Consider the following 17,174-nt stretch of genomic DNA (forward strand, 5'->3'; position numbering starts at 1 on the left):
CCCTCGGCATCTAGAAAACAGGAAAACTGAAAAAACATGTTGTTTCAACCGTACCCACAAAAAATGTTTCAACCGTCCCCAACCCCTCCTTTAGGTGGAAAACAGAAAATAGTAATGTTAACAATAATGGCACATTAAAACTAATCACTATATCGTGTTCTACAAGCTTCATTTCAAACATGAAATTAAACTCAATAATATCGTTTCAATAGAAACCGTAATAAAAGGAAAATTCTCAGAACAAAAATACTTACTTTTGGTTATCAAAATACAATAGGACCTCTTACAAGCAACTGCACCGTGCGGCGAGCGATGCAACACTGATATTCGTGTTTGAAATTGTTGTCCGCTTTGTTCGTTCCTTGGACCCTTCACCCTACCGCATACGGTTTGCAAGATATTTGCACTGTTTCAACCGTCCTTTGTTTCAACCGTACCCAGTCTACCCTATTTACTAAGTATAACATTAATTAAAAATGGATAGATTTTACCACAAAGTGACTGCCGAATCAATTAATGAAATAAAATAAGATTTTTAAAAGACGAAAAATAAGAATTCTTTTACTTTCAAGTTATTTATTAATTGTTTTCTGTCAAATGTGTAAATTATATCATATTTATATACGAGTTCCAAAAATATTGTGTGGTTGTCAATCACGGGTAGAATGGTGAAAGTTACATTTGTATAATGTGATCACTTAAACCAGATTATGGTAGATCGTAAACTCTGTATTCTGTACCCAGACTTCCATATTCTTCTTCATCTTTTTTGAGATGTCAAAAATGCTAAAATATGTATTTGTAACACATACCATCAAATGATTATTCCTATTTATCAGTTAGATAGATTTTAATTTCTTGAAAAGATATTTCGAATTATAATCCTCGTACCAATATTAATAATTAAATAACTAAGAATGATTAAATTAATTTCACTGTTGTGTACTAAATACTTTTAAGATTATATAATGCACAGACGATTTTAATATCACTTATATTTAATAGATAAGTTTATTCCTTAATCACCACACAACCAATTTCGGCATTATATACCTTTGTTTCGTTCATGCTATTAAGACAATAGATTTTATTTTCATGCTATTAAGACAATAGAAGATCTGGATTTCAGTGATATTAATCTTTCCAGATTTAAACAATTAAATAATTGATTCAGACTCAAGACCTTATTTCGATGTTACTATTGATACCATTTCATCTAGGCTGAATTTCGAAATTGATACTATTTATTATTTATTTTAACACTGTATTAATATCAATATTATGGTGTGAGATATGGGCCAACATTATTTATATTTAATGCTGCCTGGGCTAAAATATTTCGTTGGGTTGTTAACTTATCCATTTTATTCCAAAAGTGAATCAATGATTCTTTGATGAAGAGTTGTCGTATGTCTAGGTCCATGTGGCTTCTAAATATTTCACTGGATGGGTGTGTCGAAATATGTTTATTTATAATTCTTAAAATAATTTTTTGGACTTGAATAATGGGTCCAACGTAGTTTTAGCACTTCCACCCCACCTAACAATTCCAGTATGTATGTAAAGATATGTATACATAGATTATATTATCATTATTTATTGTTTCGATATTAACTTAAAGGAATGAAATTTTAAAAAAAACACACTTGTAAAATACCACTTCTTGAGTTTTATTTCATTACATACGAATAGTTTCGAGATAAAAATATAATCACCCATTGATGTGAATAGCTGTGGTTTTCGAAACTAGTCGTATGTTATAAAATAAAACTCGATAAGTGATATAATAGAAGTGTTTTTTTTATTATTTTTAAATTGAATTCTAATCTGTTTGATTGGTCTTTAGTTTCTTGTAATTTGCAAAGTTTTGAGAAATGTAGTTAGTGGTTGATTACACGTTAATATATGCAAGACGTTAGATAGTTATTTACCGCCTTGGTTGGTTAAATTAACTTTGAAACTAAGATTTCAACGCGTAATGGCAAATTAATGAGTGTGCCTTAATACATTGTTTGAACATTTTAACTCTTATTTTCGTTAGCCACGTTAAATAAATTAAGATTTTATGATTAATGACCTTAAAATTAGACAATGTTAACTAAAATGGTTGCAAAAAAACATGTCTGCTTAAGGTGGTTCTCACAAAATATGATGTTTGTAAATTATTTTAACTTACTTAGATATTACCGCATAAGTCGTTTTTTTAAAGAATTTAATCTTCGAATTCGGAATTTCAGGTTTCCGAATTCAAGACAGGATATTTTCACACGGGAGGATTTTACATATTCTACATACATATCTCGTAGCGACCCATTCTACACGACCCACTGTAAGCCTCAAAATAAAATTTTATTTATACATGAAAGAATTTAATATATTTTGTCCGGAAATTTTGCTTGACGCGGAAAAAATGTTTTTCAATTGATAAAAAATCACGTTCATTGTATGTCAAAAATATTTAAGTTATTTATCACCAATGTATTGTTTTGATATTAATCAGTTGATCAAATCACTCTCAACGAATTTCATCTGCGTTTGTACAAATTTAAAAGTGCGTTTTTTTGTTCTTGCGGTTTTATGGTATTATATAACAATATTTATCAACTACTACTACTAATTTTACTACTGTGATGATATGATGTTTACATATAGTGATAGGCAGAGACGATGAAACACCACACTCGTCAGTCTTGACATACTCATAGCTTCCTTCACGGATATAATACATCTGGTCACACATGCCCTCCGATTACGCATCGACATTTCCAAATTTAAGGTTTTTTAATGATCTCATTATCGAAGTAATTTATAGATATTAGGAAACAAAAATAAAATTCATTTTGACTTAACTTATTTTAAATGGTTTCAATTGATATCTTTGAGATGGTGAAAGATACTCTAGCAAATCTAGCAAAAACAGTAAAAATATGCATTAATTTAGTGAATTACTTTTTTGAAAACATAAAATAAATTATATGAAATTCGGCAATTTTACGTCACATATTTATAGTAAATCCGAGGTGACATTACATGTTTTAAAACATTAAAAATGGTTGCACGTTGTATGCTTTGGCATTTGCAAATAATTACTCTGAATCACATGAATAGGAAAATAATTGCCAAAAGCCCCCTGATAAATTATTTAAACAGGCTTTTCAAGATCGAATAACAAAACTGGAATGAAATAAAGAACTGAAGGATATACGAGTATACCTTCCATTAATAAAATTCTCCAATTAACGCAACGTCTTCCATTTTTCCTTTTCCGGTAGAGAATATTTTGTAAAAAAGGTTTTTCAGATTTTTACTTGTTTAAATTATCTGCATATTTTAACAAAAGAATCCCTCATATAAAACGGGGAAAGTTCCATCTCAAATGTTTTATTCATTTAACTCATGTTGATAATGCTCGCATATCTGAGAAATTGGGGTATTTTGTAAGTACTGTTACGTTTTAAAAAAAAACTGAAAATCACACAGTATTACAGTACAAAAGCTATCGTTAAAATCGATAATGATCTATATTTTTTTAATCTAAAGAAAAGAGAAGAATCAATACTCATCATTACCTACTTAATATCTATTCAATATTCATTTTTACAGGTGACATAACTTATTGCTTGCCGGAAATATTTCATGTATTGTACTTTAATACTTTTTGTGTTTGATAATATTTAAAAAAAAAATCGTTAGGATTTTTATTGCTGTTAAAAATATAAATCGAATTTTTTCTTTTCTATTCTATGATAATCACGTCTTTTTAATTTGCATTTTTTTTTTTTTTTGAAATAGATGATTACTTAAAAATTACAAGAGAGAGAAAGTTTAAGAAAAAAATCGGTGTACTAATCACAAACCTACAAAATACGTGAAATATAAGAATTTCCTAATTTCAGTGCATATCGTCATTCCTATACAAAACCAGGTAGATATATTCAACAAGATTTTTTTTTGAAAATGAAATACCATGTACATTTTATTTTGCGTAGAAGACTATACTCATATTTATTACATAAAAATGATGTACTAGCACACCTTTAAGTGTAGGAATCCCATATCAACTAAATTGTCTTTTATACCTTCAATATTGACATTCCCACCTTCGTATGTTATTGGGATACCAGTAAAAGGTTTAATGGTTTCGGAATGGGTCAACAGCTTTGCCTTTAATATCTTCTTTTGAGGGTTACCATCCCTATTCAACCTTTGAAATGTCCTATTAACATTAATGGTAAAATAACTAAACGTAATTTGAAAATCTTTGAAAAATGTTTTGAGGAAAGTAAATTATTAGTATAAAATTTAGTAAAAAATAAGTATCAGTTATCTAGTATTTATGAAAAGCATTTTTTTTTTGCAAATTTATTTGAAAATGTACGCTTTATGTTCTCACGACAACATAAGGTGATCACTTGAAATCGCATGCATTAAAAGAAACATTATTATTCTTTGTGTATGTGTAAGCTTGACAAACAGAGATATGTTTTTACACAAGAGGAATCTACGTCAGTAATTTAGTAGTTACTTACAAAATCCACCACTCAAATATATCGCGACGCAATAGATGCAAGCGTGGCATGGATCACAGCAAGGAAACAATTATATAATTGGCAGGAAATCAGATATAACATTTTGAGTGTGTCTAAATACTTTTTCACGAATCCGGATTATCTCCACTTATTGGAGTTATTTTTCATATTAATTTTTGACACATCAACATAGATGAAAAAGAAAATGGAAGGCGTGGCATTTACGCGGCTAACGACCGTCATGGTTAAAGTGGTCACTCTGCATGCGTGTGACATTCACCAATTCTAATCATGATTGACATCTACACTACTCAAATTATTTCTTATAACTTAAGTTCTATGAGACATATATCTACAAGAATATGAGTAGTGTGGATCTCAACCATAAAACCAGGCTATGACGGTTGTAAGCCCCGTAAATGCTTGGACTTTCATATTTTTCTTTATCTATGCAGAGATGACAAAAATAATAGCAAATCAGATGCTTCATATTTGTTCTGTTTCGCAATAAAAAGATAAAAAATAAAGCTCCTATGAATCTAATTATTTTTACCACACAAGTCAAATGTAAATACTAACCCCGGTTACATTACTTATTAAAACTATTATAGCATGTCACTATTCATTGTCTGATAGTTGAGCTTTGGTGAATATCAAATATACCAATAATTAAAACAGACAATCAGGAAATGTTTAATCAGGGATCAGTCTGGTCTCCAGAAATACTAAACATAAACAGTTTATAATTTAATTATTAAATTCAGAGTTGGTACTCCTCATCAAAAAAAGGGGGATTCAATGGTGTTCCATATTCAAATTTCCAAGATTCCAACTCTTTAGCGTTCGTGGCGCCATTTTACTATGTTGTTTTTAATCAAAGGCTTAAATCATTTTACCAGAATTTTGGGAAATATTTTTTTTAAACTTTCGTACTACTTTTTGGAATTAAATTGCCATAATTAACCATCTCCATTTCAAGCACAATATATTCATTAATTTACCTTTGAATAAAGATACGTTACATAATATTTCATGATTTAAGTACAAATACTTCAGAATAATCTATTACTGTTAGTAAATACATAATGAATATCTTATTGACTTCTTATGTTCAATTTGATGAAAGTTAGGGTGATTTTAATGCTCCAGGTACAGACAGTAGTAAAAATTTTATAACTTGAAAGATTGTCCTCTATTATATCTTCCACATGTTACTTTGACCTATGAGGTTCAGTGGCAGTAAAAATTTGTTTTATTTCAATCATAAATTGAAAAATTTTCGGTCTTGATATAAGTATTTCATATTTATCATCTCGCTATATCTTGCCCTATCTCGGTATTTTCTCGTAAAAGACTCTACTACATAAATTAAAATAAAATAGATTTTTATGTAGTAAAGAGTCTAAATTTTATATTTAAAATAAAAAAGTAATTTACTTGAATATTCATTTGGTATCTCGCAGCTCTTATATAAAACTGTCATATAAATATCACAATTTTACCGCAAAAATATAATCCCTTTTTTAATTCATGGTTTAAAAAACATAATTTAGTTTAAGCTTACATTTTTTTGCTAGTAGTTTATTGTTATTATCATTGTATGAACTTTACTACGTGATTTTTTTTATACATGGAGTAATGTAAGACTGGTCTCATGATACCTTTAACGAAGCAGTGACAAATATGGTAACATTTATAATCGTGCCATTTCCACACTAAAATACGGGAACTTTCAGCATACAATCAGCATTATTTCCCCATTTCCACATACACTACCAACATGAGCACATGAATAACGATTATATTTAAACGCTTTAAGACTTCGCCATCTTACCCAGTTTTTTTTATGTTTTATGTGAGCATAAGACATAGGCAAAAGGTGCCAAATCGATACCAGGTTCCTTTACTACTTAGTACTTCATTTTCATATAAAAAATCATTTGGTTCCTTTACACTGAAACATTTTTCAATAGTATTAATTTTATTTCAATCATTATAATCGAATCGTGAAGTGTAAAAGTTTTTACTCCAAGCAAACAAAAAAATATGCGCAATATTTCGAGTGTGTTTAAACTTTTGTACACAAATCTAAGTTTTATTCCATTTTATTAATTAATAAAAATAATTAAATATATATATATATTTATATTTAGATAAATAATAATGTATAAAATAGATAAAGCTTGAGTACTGTAATGTAAATCATGGGTAATATGGTAAATGTTACACGTTTAAAAAGTGATCACTCAAACCGGCCTATGATAGGGTGTTAGCCCTGTGAATACCTGTGAATACCCAAACATCGATATTCTTCTCCGCATATGTTGAGATATCAACAACTAAAAATACACATCGCATGTATTGCACATGGTCCGATATTTTATATCTTAAATCAATTACTTTTAAAAATGGACATTTTTAAGAGGCGTTTACTCCACGAATTTAAACAGATTGCAGTTCCAACTGCCAATTCTAAATAAGACACAAATGTGATTATTATACTGCATACATATAAAAAACGAAAATTGATGCACAATAAAAGTTAATCATTTGCACAATGGTGAATGTTGCAGAATGGTTAATGTTGTTGGAGTGTTTAGTTACCGTACTGGAGGTCCCGGGTTCGATTCCCAGAGGGGGGGGGGGGGTAAAAATAAATATTAGTGATTATACACACTAATACTTATTATGGTTAGGACTTGTCTTTAGAATGCCACCTGAGGGCATCAACCCCTCATGTCTCTTCATTCAACCCCGAGGATTCCGGCGCCCGGAAGGCCGCTGACGACCATTCACCGACTATACTCAGCGGAACTTCGAGACGCCGGACTGACATGGGAGGAAGCCTAGGAGATGGCGCGTGACAGAGTGACTTGAAGACGTCTTGTGTTAGCCATATGCTCCACCTAGGGAGCGAACATGGAAAAAAAAGAAGAAGAAGAATACTTATTATTACCCTGGACTGGTCCCTGAAGCACAGGAGTGATCACCTTACCTTCGTGTAAGTAACGATCAAGATAACACTGCGTCGAAACGATGCAATACCCTATGCACCATTGGGTGAAAATATGGGTTTACACGTATAAAGCAATCACATAAACCAGCAAGCGACAGGTGCCCATATGCCCTGGGATTCTCAGGTTTACATATTCCATTTGTTTTAAAATTTTACCCCTCATCTCTGACGAGATACCTTTAATAAGTGTCTTGATATATCTTACTTAGAGTAAACACCTTTAAAACCAAATTTTAATGCTGAAAATACGATGTGTTTATGTCAAAGAGTAGGCTGTTATTGCGGCCCCCCTGACCTAGAACTTCATTTTGATCGATTTGGGTTCATTTCATATCGATAGGGTATATCCGTAGTATCGATAGCTTTTGTACATATCCTCGCTCTCCTGTCGTGACAAGGAATATCAATCAGAAATAACATTTTTGTATAGATTTTCCAAGCGTTCATGTGCTCACTTAGTATCACATGTATATGTTTAACCTTTTAATATAAGTATTTAAAAAGTAACGTTTTAAATATATATATATATATATATATATATATATATATATATATATATATATATATATATATATATATATATAATTTTAATAACGGTTTATTTTCTGCTGTAGTAAATATTGTCACCGTTACTTTTTAAATACTCTGTATTAAAAGGTTAAACATATACATGTGATACTAAGTGAGCACATGAACGCTTGGAAAATCTATACAAATTTTTAATTTGTAATTAGTAATTATGTGTATGATGAAAAATAAATTGACATAATTTATAACCTTTTATTATTATTATTTGTTTACCCTGTTTTTTTTTTTAAATTACAACGGTTGTGTGTTTTTTTTAAAATTTGAATTCATTTTATTTTATGCTTATGATATAAAAAAAATTTATTTTAGTTTCTGTGTATATACATATATATATATATATATCTATATATATATATATATATATATATATATATATATATATATATATATATATATATATATATATATATATATATATATATATATATATATATATATATATAAATATATATATATATATATATATATATATATATATATATATAGTATATATATATATATATATATATATATATATATATATATATATATATATATACAAATATATATTGTATATATATATATATATATATATACGTATATATATATATATATGTATATATATATATATATATATATATATATATATATAATATATATATATATATATATATATATATATATATATATATATATATATATATATATATATATATATATATATATATATATATATATATATAAAATATATATATATATATATATATATATATATAATATATATATATTTAAACGGTAAAATTTTATTTATATCATAAGCATAAAATAAAATGAATTCAAATTTTAAAAAAAAAACACACACAACCGTTATAATTAAAAAAAAAACAGGGTAAACAAATAATAATAATAAAAGGTTATAAATTATGTCAATTTATTTTTCATCATACACATAATTACTAATTACAAATTAAAAATTACAAAAATATACCCTCACTCGAATCACTCAATTATAAAATTATTTAAAAACTATATTGCTTATGACATCCAATTACAAAAGACGCGGCTGAATGATGCAATCTAATTCAGATCTACCCAGCTCTATTATCCGATTATGAATAGCCTTTTTGCACTTAGTTTCGTTATTCAATTACAACATTGATAATGGAATCAAGTTGTGTAATAATCAAAGTTCTTTTAACCAAAAAAGTTATGTTTTAGCTTTTATTTTATGTGTTGCTGTGTTTTGGATCTTGTGGTAAATAAAATAAATAAATATGATAAATTTAAAGTGTAAAATTTACATGAAAGTTTATCACATAAAATAAAAATTGAATTGGAGAGCAATAACAATTTTGTGAAATATAATAAATAAAGTAAAAAATTAAGAGGAAAGGAATCGGTATCGTATAAAACATTATAACAAAAAAAAAAATATAATGGTATTTTCGGAAAAAGAAACCAGTTTTGAAAGTCGTAAAATAGATTTAAAAATAGTCACGTTTCTTTCTTGTAAATAACATATGAGGACAAGTATATTATGTTCCTGGAATATAAGTACTTACTAAAGAGGCCTACTTTTGAGCCCCTCAATTGATTCCAAATAAGATTCAGAGTTTGAGTGATATGGGTTCACGAAAAAAGGATGTGGACAGATTTTGTAATATCGCAAAAGGAGAAAGTTACTATAGTGGAAGACGCGTTTAGTATTCCGATCATTTTTACTTATTTAGTGCTATAAGACCAAGATACAAAGGGTTTTGTGCATGTAGAAGCAGTTTTATTTATTCACAATTCGGAGTGCTTATACCTGTAGTTGAGAGACTGAAAAAAAATCTAAAAGATGATGGAAGTCTGAGCATTCCAGGGTTTACGGTCTGTCATTTGGACGGCTTAAGTGATTACTTTATACACTTGTGTAACATTCACCAATCTATAAATATGGAAATCCTTAAAAAACATATATTACATATCATCTATAGCGTAAATAATCCAGTATCTAAAAATTAAGGACAGTTGTTTTAAAAAAATATATTTTTACTATATCCGTTCTCATATATTTCCTTTCCCGTGAAGCATGATAAACGTTATTTAAGTGAATTTAAAAAAAAATTACTAAGGTTTACTAATGTTTGACACATTAAATTATTGAATTCGTATCATAAGGATATAGCTCCCCGAATTACGAATCTCAGATATTTATTTAAGTTTCTTTAGAAATTTTCCTTGAAAGATTTTATTTCATTTATATATTTTAAATAAATACTCATGAATTTTAGTGACGAAAAAACTCTATCTTTTAAAAACACACACATAATATGGTTCATTAAATTTTTGGGTAAAAAAAAAATATGTATGTTTTTTTAATACATGAAATAAATTAGAAAGAATCTCATATCTCAATATTAAAAGTGATTTTCAGATCTTATTTCTTTACACATATATATAATTAACTAAACTATGTGATACTAAGTTTGATATTTTAACACGAATAAAATTTGCCAAATTAGACAAGTTTACTCGTATGTATTGATCATAAGTAGAATATAACACAGTTTATAATATGATCTCTCAAATTAGCCTTTAACCAATCGTTAACCCTACAAATACTCAAACTTTTATATTCCCATTTAAACTACTTGTTATTTGTTGAGGTTATTTTTTTACGAGACAGATTATACGGGGGACGATCAATATAAACCTTGTATAATGTCCTTTTTACGCACTTACAATGACGATCTACGTATGTATGTATGTACATAGACAAACATCGTATGTCAAACTATTTGACACATAATCTTTGTTTTATTCCCATTCTCTGGTGAGTATTTGTCCCAACTGACATATTTGAGTGGTTTTAGTTAGGAGTTGTATTTAGATATCTTTATCTTTTTCCTACTAACCTTTTTTTCCACACACAATGGTGCATAGGGCACTGCATGTTATTGTTACAGATAATTCAAATAAAGGTGATCTCAGCATTTCAATAACAATTTCTAGACTGTTGATAAAATTGATGATGACATGAAGATCATAGGCTTATATGTATTTATGTAGTTTGTTTTTTTGTGTGGACCTACAATATATTATTTTTATTATTAAATATATGTACACACAAAATTAATAGATATAAAATGAATTAATAGATCACAGGCTTACAGATTAATTGAAATCTAAAAATGAATGACCTAGACAAAGATTTTCACCCGAGTCATTTAAATTCTAGCCAAGTACTAAAATCCTAACAAAGCATATTGTGATGTTAGTGCGCGTCTAGTTACACGATTAACCTAGAATTTGACTTGCGACTAGGATCAGTATCTGTACATTGTATTTAAATATGTTCTGTATATTGTACTACTGTTCAAAGTATTTAGTACCGGGAGCAGGAAATGATAAAAGTGAGATTTTTTCCTCACTTAATTTAATGGTACCAACATACCGACAACTTACAAATTTGTAATGGTAATGATGGAATCTGTTTGCAACTTACTAAAATACTACATTTTCATGGGCAAATTCAGCTTATAATAATCATCATTAAAGCTTGACTAAATGGTAGTTGCAATACTTAGTCAGCCATATATTGTTTACTACATATTATTATAAAATCAAATTAAAATAATAAAATGACAAAAAAGTCTCCTAAATACGATAGCAATTTTTTTTAAATGGATTATGAGTGAAGATCAGCACGCTGGAAATCACAATAGTGCACTCCAGTACTATCTCATATTCGACTCCCATCTGTGTTCTACAAGCAGTTTTATAATGGGGTTGGAATCTTCATCAGCCTCTGCCGGAAGCCTGCCACCCTATTTACATGAAAATTATGGGTGAAATAATTTTTTTTCCAATTTTTTATAAATACAAACAATCTAAAAAGTCCCTTTATATCGAAAGTTTGTCAAATCTGATATTCCTGTCGAGTGTCGTTACCCTTTCAGTAAAATAATTAACGTATGTAAATGAATACAACCGTTTATAAGTGGATAAAAATGGTATTTATTTTTTTAATGTAAGGATTCTTTTTCATAAACAAGGTGAGTTATATTATATAATGGTGTTATGAAGCCGGTAAAATTTTGTAAATATTTTATAATACGTACGAAATATTTAGATTATATGAATAAAAAAACAGCGTTTGATGTTTTATAATATAGGGTGAACAAAAAACTTGTTCTGTATTTGAATGGTAACAAATGAGATTTTCGCGTAAAATGGTATATTTTTGGTTACGTTTTACTTGAAATTGTTATTGAATAGAGGTTTCATACAAAAATAAGTAAAAAAATGATGATATGCTACAATTTGAAGTTATTGAAACAAATCATGAAACTGAAAACGTTTGAACTCTGGCCTTTAGGTTATCGAAGAATCTAGAAATAACAAAAGGCTTCAAAAATTTATTATGTGTGTACGATCTGATAGTGTAATTATTACAAATTAACTTCGTTCTCGAATTTCAGAAGAAGGTTTAGAAAACTGTAAAAGCAAAATTATAGGAGATCTTTTTACATTAAAAAATAATTCTTCACAGACAAATTTTCTGTAGTTCTTCTTACATCATCTCATTAATGTTTATTATTTATGATTGTTTGTATGTTTTACAGTACATATTTCTGTATAATTGTTCTTAAAATTATTTTTTGTGTTCTTCTTCTTCTTCTTCTTTTAGGACTAGGTCCTGTCATTCTCGGGTCGCTCCTGGGAGGTGGAAGACCAGTTATCCTTCCATGGTTTAGGTGGTCTTCCTGGGGGTCTGATCCCGCCTATGCTGCTGTCCGCTGCTACCCTCACCACTCGATCCGAACTCGCGCTTCTCGCATGATCTCTCCAGAAACGTCTTCTTTCTCTTCCCCATCGCACAACATCTTCAACATCGCAGATTTTTCATATTTCTGAGTTTTTTACTCTGTCGCAAAGTGTTAGGCCTGCAATGGGTCATAGTCTTCATTTCCGATGTCCTAAGAAGGCTTTTTGTTCTCGCGGTGTCGGCTCTTGTTTCCGTGTCGTATGTCAAGATCGATATATTTATTTATTTTTTGTAAATAAATAAATCTGACCAAGTTGTAATGGTGTCATCGTAATATTACATAATAAATGCTAAATATATATATATATATATATATATATATATATATATATATATATATATATATATATATATATATATATATATATATATATATATATATATATATATATATATATATATATATATATATATATATATATATATATTCCCAGTAGCTTTAAAACTCAACTCACACAAGCTTATGCGATGACGAGTGTACAAACCCTAGTACCCGGGACAATGTTGCTTTCCACCGTTTCCTCCATATTCTTTCCCAATAAGCAGAATGTCCTTCACCTTGAACTTTGAATTAAGTAGAGTAGTGTGGTTGTTAATCATGGGTGGAATGGTAAATGTTGCACGTGTGTAAAGTGATCACTTAACCAGCCTATGACAGGTCATAAGCCCTGTTTATACCCAGATTTTCATATTTTTCTTCATCTTTGTTAAGATGTCAAAAACTCCTTAATGTTTTAAGTAACAAGAATTTAATCAATAAAAAGTCTCAAAATATGAAATTTAATTATTTATGTATTGTGATCGTATTTTTTTCTTTTTAATATCATGAATAAATTTACTGGTACTTTATATGTCTTTAATTTATTTCAATTAATAAATTTCAATCAACATAAACCTTTCCTTGAAATGAAAACAGTTTATTTTTGGATATTAATTATATTTGGGAAAGTAAATACCCTCTTTATGAAAATTTTAACGACCAGTGGAAATCATCATTTCCAGTAATAACTTTTTTTTAAATTTAACAGTACTTTAAAATTTATTACAACAAAAATTAATTTACGTTAAATAAGTATCATACTGATAAATACATATTTATAAGTATAATACTACATAAAATGATGTTTTCAACTTTTACTTCAATTTATATTTTATTCGCCATTGTGGAAGGATCTATCAACTTACATTATCTTAAAAATTAATTAATCTAATATCTATCTCGTTAACAAAATTTTGTTGAATCGTACATTCAACGATAACCTCAATCCGTAACTTATTTTCGCTAAGCTTAGATTTATATTATTTTTGTAATTGGAGATAATCCAGATTTTGTGAACAAGTATTTGGACACACTCAAAATGTTGTAAGCTTATATTTATTTTATTTGTATTTAATTTTGTAACAAAATAACATGAAATCACGGTTTCCACTTCTGTATTTAATATAAAATGTCATCTTTGATGTAAATATAAAAGGTAAAAAATTCTAACAAATTTGTCTTTTCTTCACTTCTAACAAACTTACAAAAAATACCTGCTTGCTTTGTAGTGAAATCAAATATTCCAATAATTTATATTACGAAACAACTCATATTTCCATGAAAATCTGATCTGTGGTCGTTTGATACCATAAACCCAAAGATCGAAGTATGAGAAGGGTATTATTATTGAATAATTAGTTTTTTAAGGGAATTTGTAATAAACAGACACTCTTATAGGCATCGCGCGTGTAGGGGTTGGGGGTAAATGGATCGGGTCTCCGCTGTGCGTGTTTCAGTCGGTGGCTTGCCTTGTACTGGATTGCACGCGAGCCTACAACGTGAAATTTGTCAAACGTCAATTGTTTTTAAAGTTATAAGACGTGAACAAAAATATAATTAATTATCTAGTAGGTAAAGTTTAACGACATCATTAAAACCTCAATTTTCTTGCAGGTAAGACAATTCGATTCTTTGTTGTTGTTTTTGTTTGATTTATAAACAAACAACTATTGCCTGCGATATATTTTGAATTATATTATTATATGTGAATAGATAATTTAAAATGATACGTTGTTTATAATGGCACCTTGATATAACTAGAACACTGTAAACAAAACCCAACTACATTTACTAGTGCGCACTAAAATATGCGCATAGATTATCCCTTAGAACATTAAAAAAATATTTTCATAACTTGCGTAGGTCTCAAAACTTCGATTCAATTTAGTCCAAAATTTTAAGGGTAAAGATATTTATAACAAAGTTATATATTTGTAATATTTCGACGAAATAATTGAGTTATTCTAACATTAATTAAAATGCAGCACCCATGTTTATTTATTTTAAGTACACTTGTGATGCTATTTTTCAGAAGGTTTTATTTCTACCTATATTTTTACCAACTATCCATATCATAAAACATTATTTTCAGCATTATTTACGCGCTATTCTCCATTGGTTCTGATTTAATAAGCACATTTTAAGCAACAAGCAAGTTATGTAAATAAATGCCGAATAATTATTCTAGTACAATTCTACAAGAATATTTCTCCAATACATATTATTTTATAAACATATTATAAAAAAATATAACGTATTTTTACATTATTTTTGTGTGTTGAGTACGTTTGATGATTTTTTACAGAAAATACTGTGGTAAAAATTAAAAATCAATCACATTTACAAAAATGTGGTTTAATAAAGCAACATAATAAAAAATAAATGCATTTTTCTATTATTAATTTCATCGATAAATAATTAGGTTTCGTCGTTACTGACATCTTCACATATTAGTCTCGGTAATGACATAACCCTGACATTGATCTATTTAATTAAAAATATGAAAAAACCATACCATGATTGGTTTATTATTTGATCTATTTTATTTTGTGTAAATGTAAAAAAAACATTTTTTAAATTACATGATAATAAAAATTTATAACAAAAAACAATTCTACCACGAAATATAAGGTGGATTGGTCTCCACAAAAAATATATGTTTTGGTAAAGAGAAAATAAAATCATTAAAATAAAACACTATACAAGTAATAAATTAACTACATTAAAATATAGTTCCATCAAGAGATGACAGTAAAAAAAACCTTAAAAAATTAATATTAGGTTCAATACTTTAAAATAAGTGTGATTTTTGATATATGAAATACACGTTCCCGGGGGCTGTTTTGTGAAATTTTTTTTTTTTAAATAGTATAATTTAATTTAAATAAAATTAATTTAACAAACAATTTACTTTTTTATTTCGCTCAATCAAACCCCTTTTCTATTGTAATGCCCTGATACTTACTTTCTACCCTATGCTTTACAACTTTATTTATTCATGTTACGTACCTACATATATTAATAAATTATCTTAAGAATATCGTAAATTTCCGTCAACAACTTCAATTGTGAAAACAAAAATACACGTGTCGTTTATCGTTTGTTTTTCAAGCCATGTCAATTTATCCTCGGGTTTCCTGAAAAAGCCCGTTAATCGAACAATATTGTTCAATTACATTGCAGGCAATATTGTTTCAAAACCATCCAGCAATATTTTAAGCATCACGTGCGCAATATGTAGCCTAGAAATGTGTGGCTCAATGAGAGCCGGTATTAGTATTTTTTATATGCGCAGATTTTTTGTTATGTCCTTGAGAAATATGGACAAAACATAAGTCTTGGTGTAAGTACAGAAGAATGTTGACATGGTTTATTCCTAATAATTATTATCATAATTGTAAACATTCCAACCTGGACGCAAACCGACAAAAATATCAGAATAATTATCGGCTAAGATATACTACTTTGATTTTTGGATTTGTATCAACCATAAATTTTTAAAAAGTCATGAAAAAGCATCTCAAGGTACTTTTATATAACGAACAAAATCATGAGCAATATATGCACCAATACTCGTCAAAACACGGCCATACCAGCAATAGTGGAGGAATGGCGCCAGCCAACCTGAACATATTGTCGGGCTACATGATCACATTGCCTCTATATTTCAGGCAAAAGTTATCTGAAAATATGATACATTCCTGTAAAAATATACTCCTAAAGCTTACCATAGACTACTATTTACTAATACCTACTTCTTAATACTACTATTCTAAGTTGTTAGAGAAAATCTTAATGCTAAAAATATAGTCAGCTGTACGGTGAATAAGTTCGAAGAAAACCATTGTTTAACGTTATGTTATCCCACTTTTTAGACTCATTTTGTCCTCTTATTTTTTATTCATTGATTTAAGATTTTACGGATATTGT

This window comes from Brachycentrus maculatus, unplaced genomic scaffold (assembly GCF_059751285.1).
Source record: "Brachycentrus maculatus isolate JH-2025_06_01 unplaced genomic scaffold, ASM5975128v1 h1tg000086l, whole genome shotgun sequence".
NCBI classification, from domain to species: Eukaryota; Metazoa; Arthropoda; class Insecta; order Trichoptera; family Brachycentridae; genus Brachycentrus; species Brachycentrus maculatus.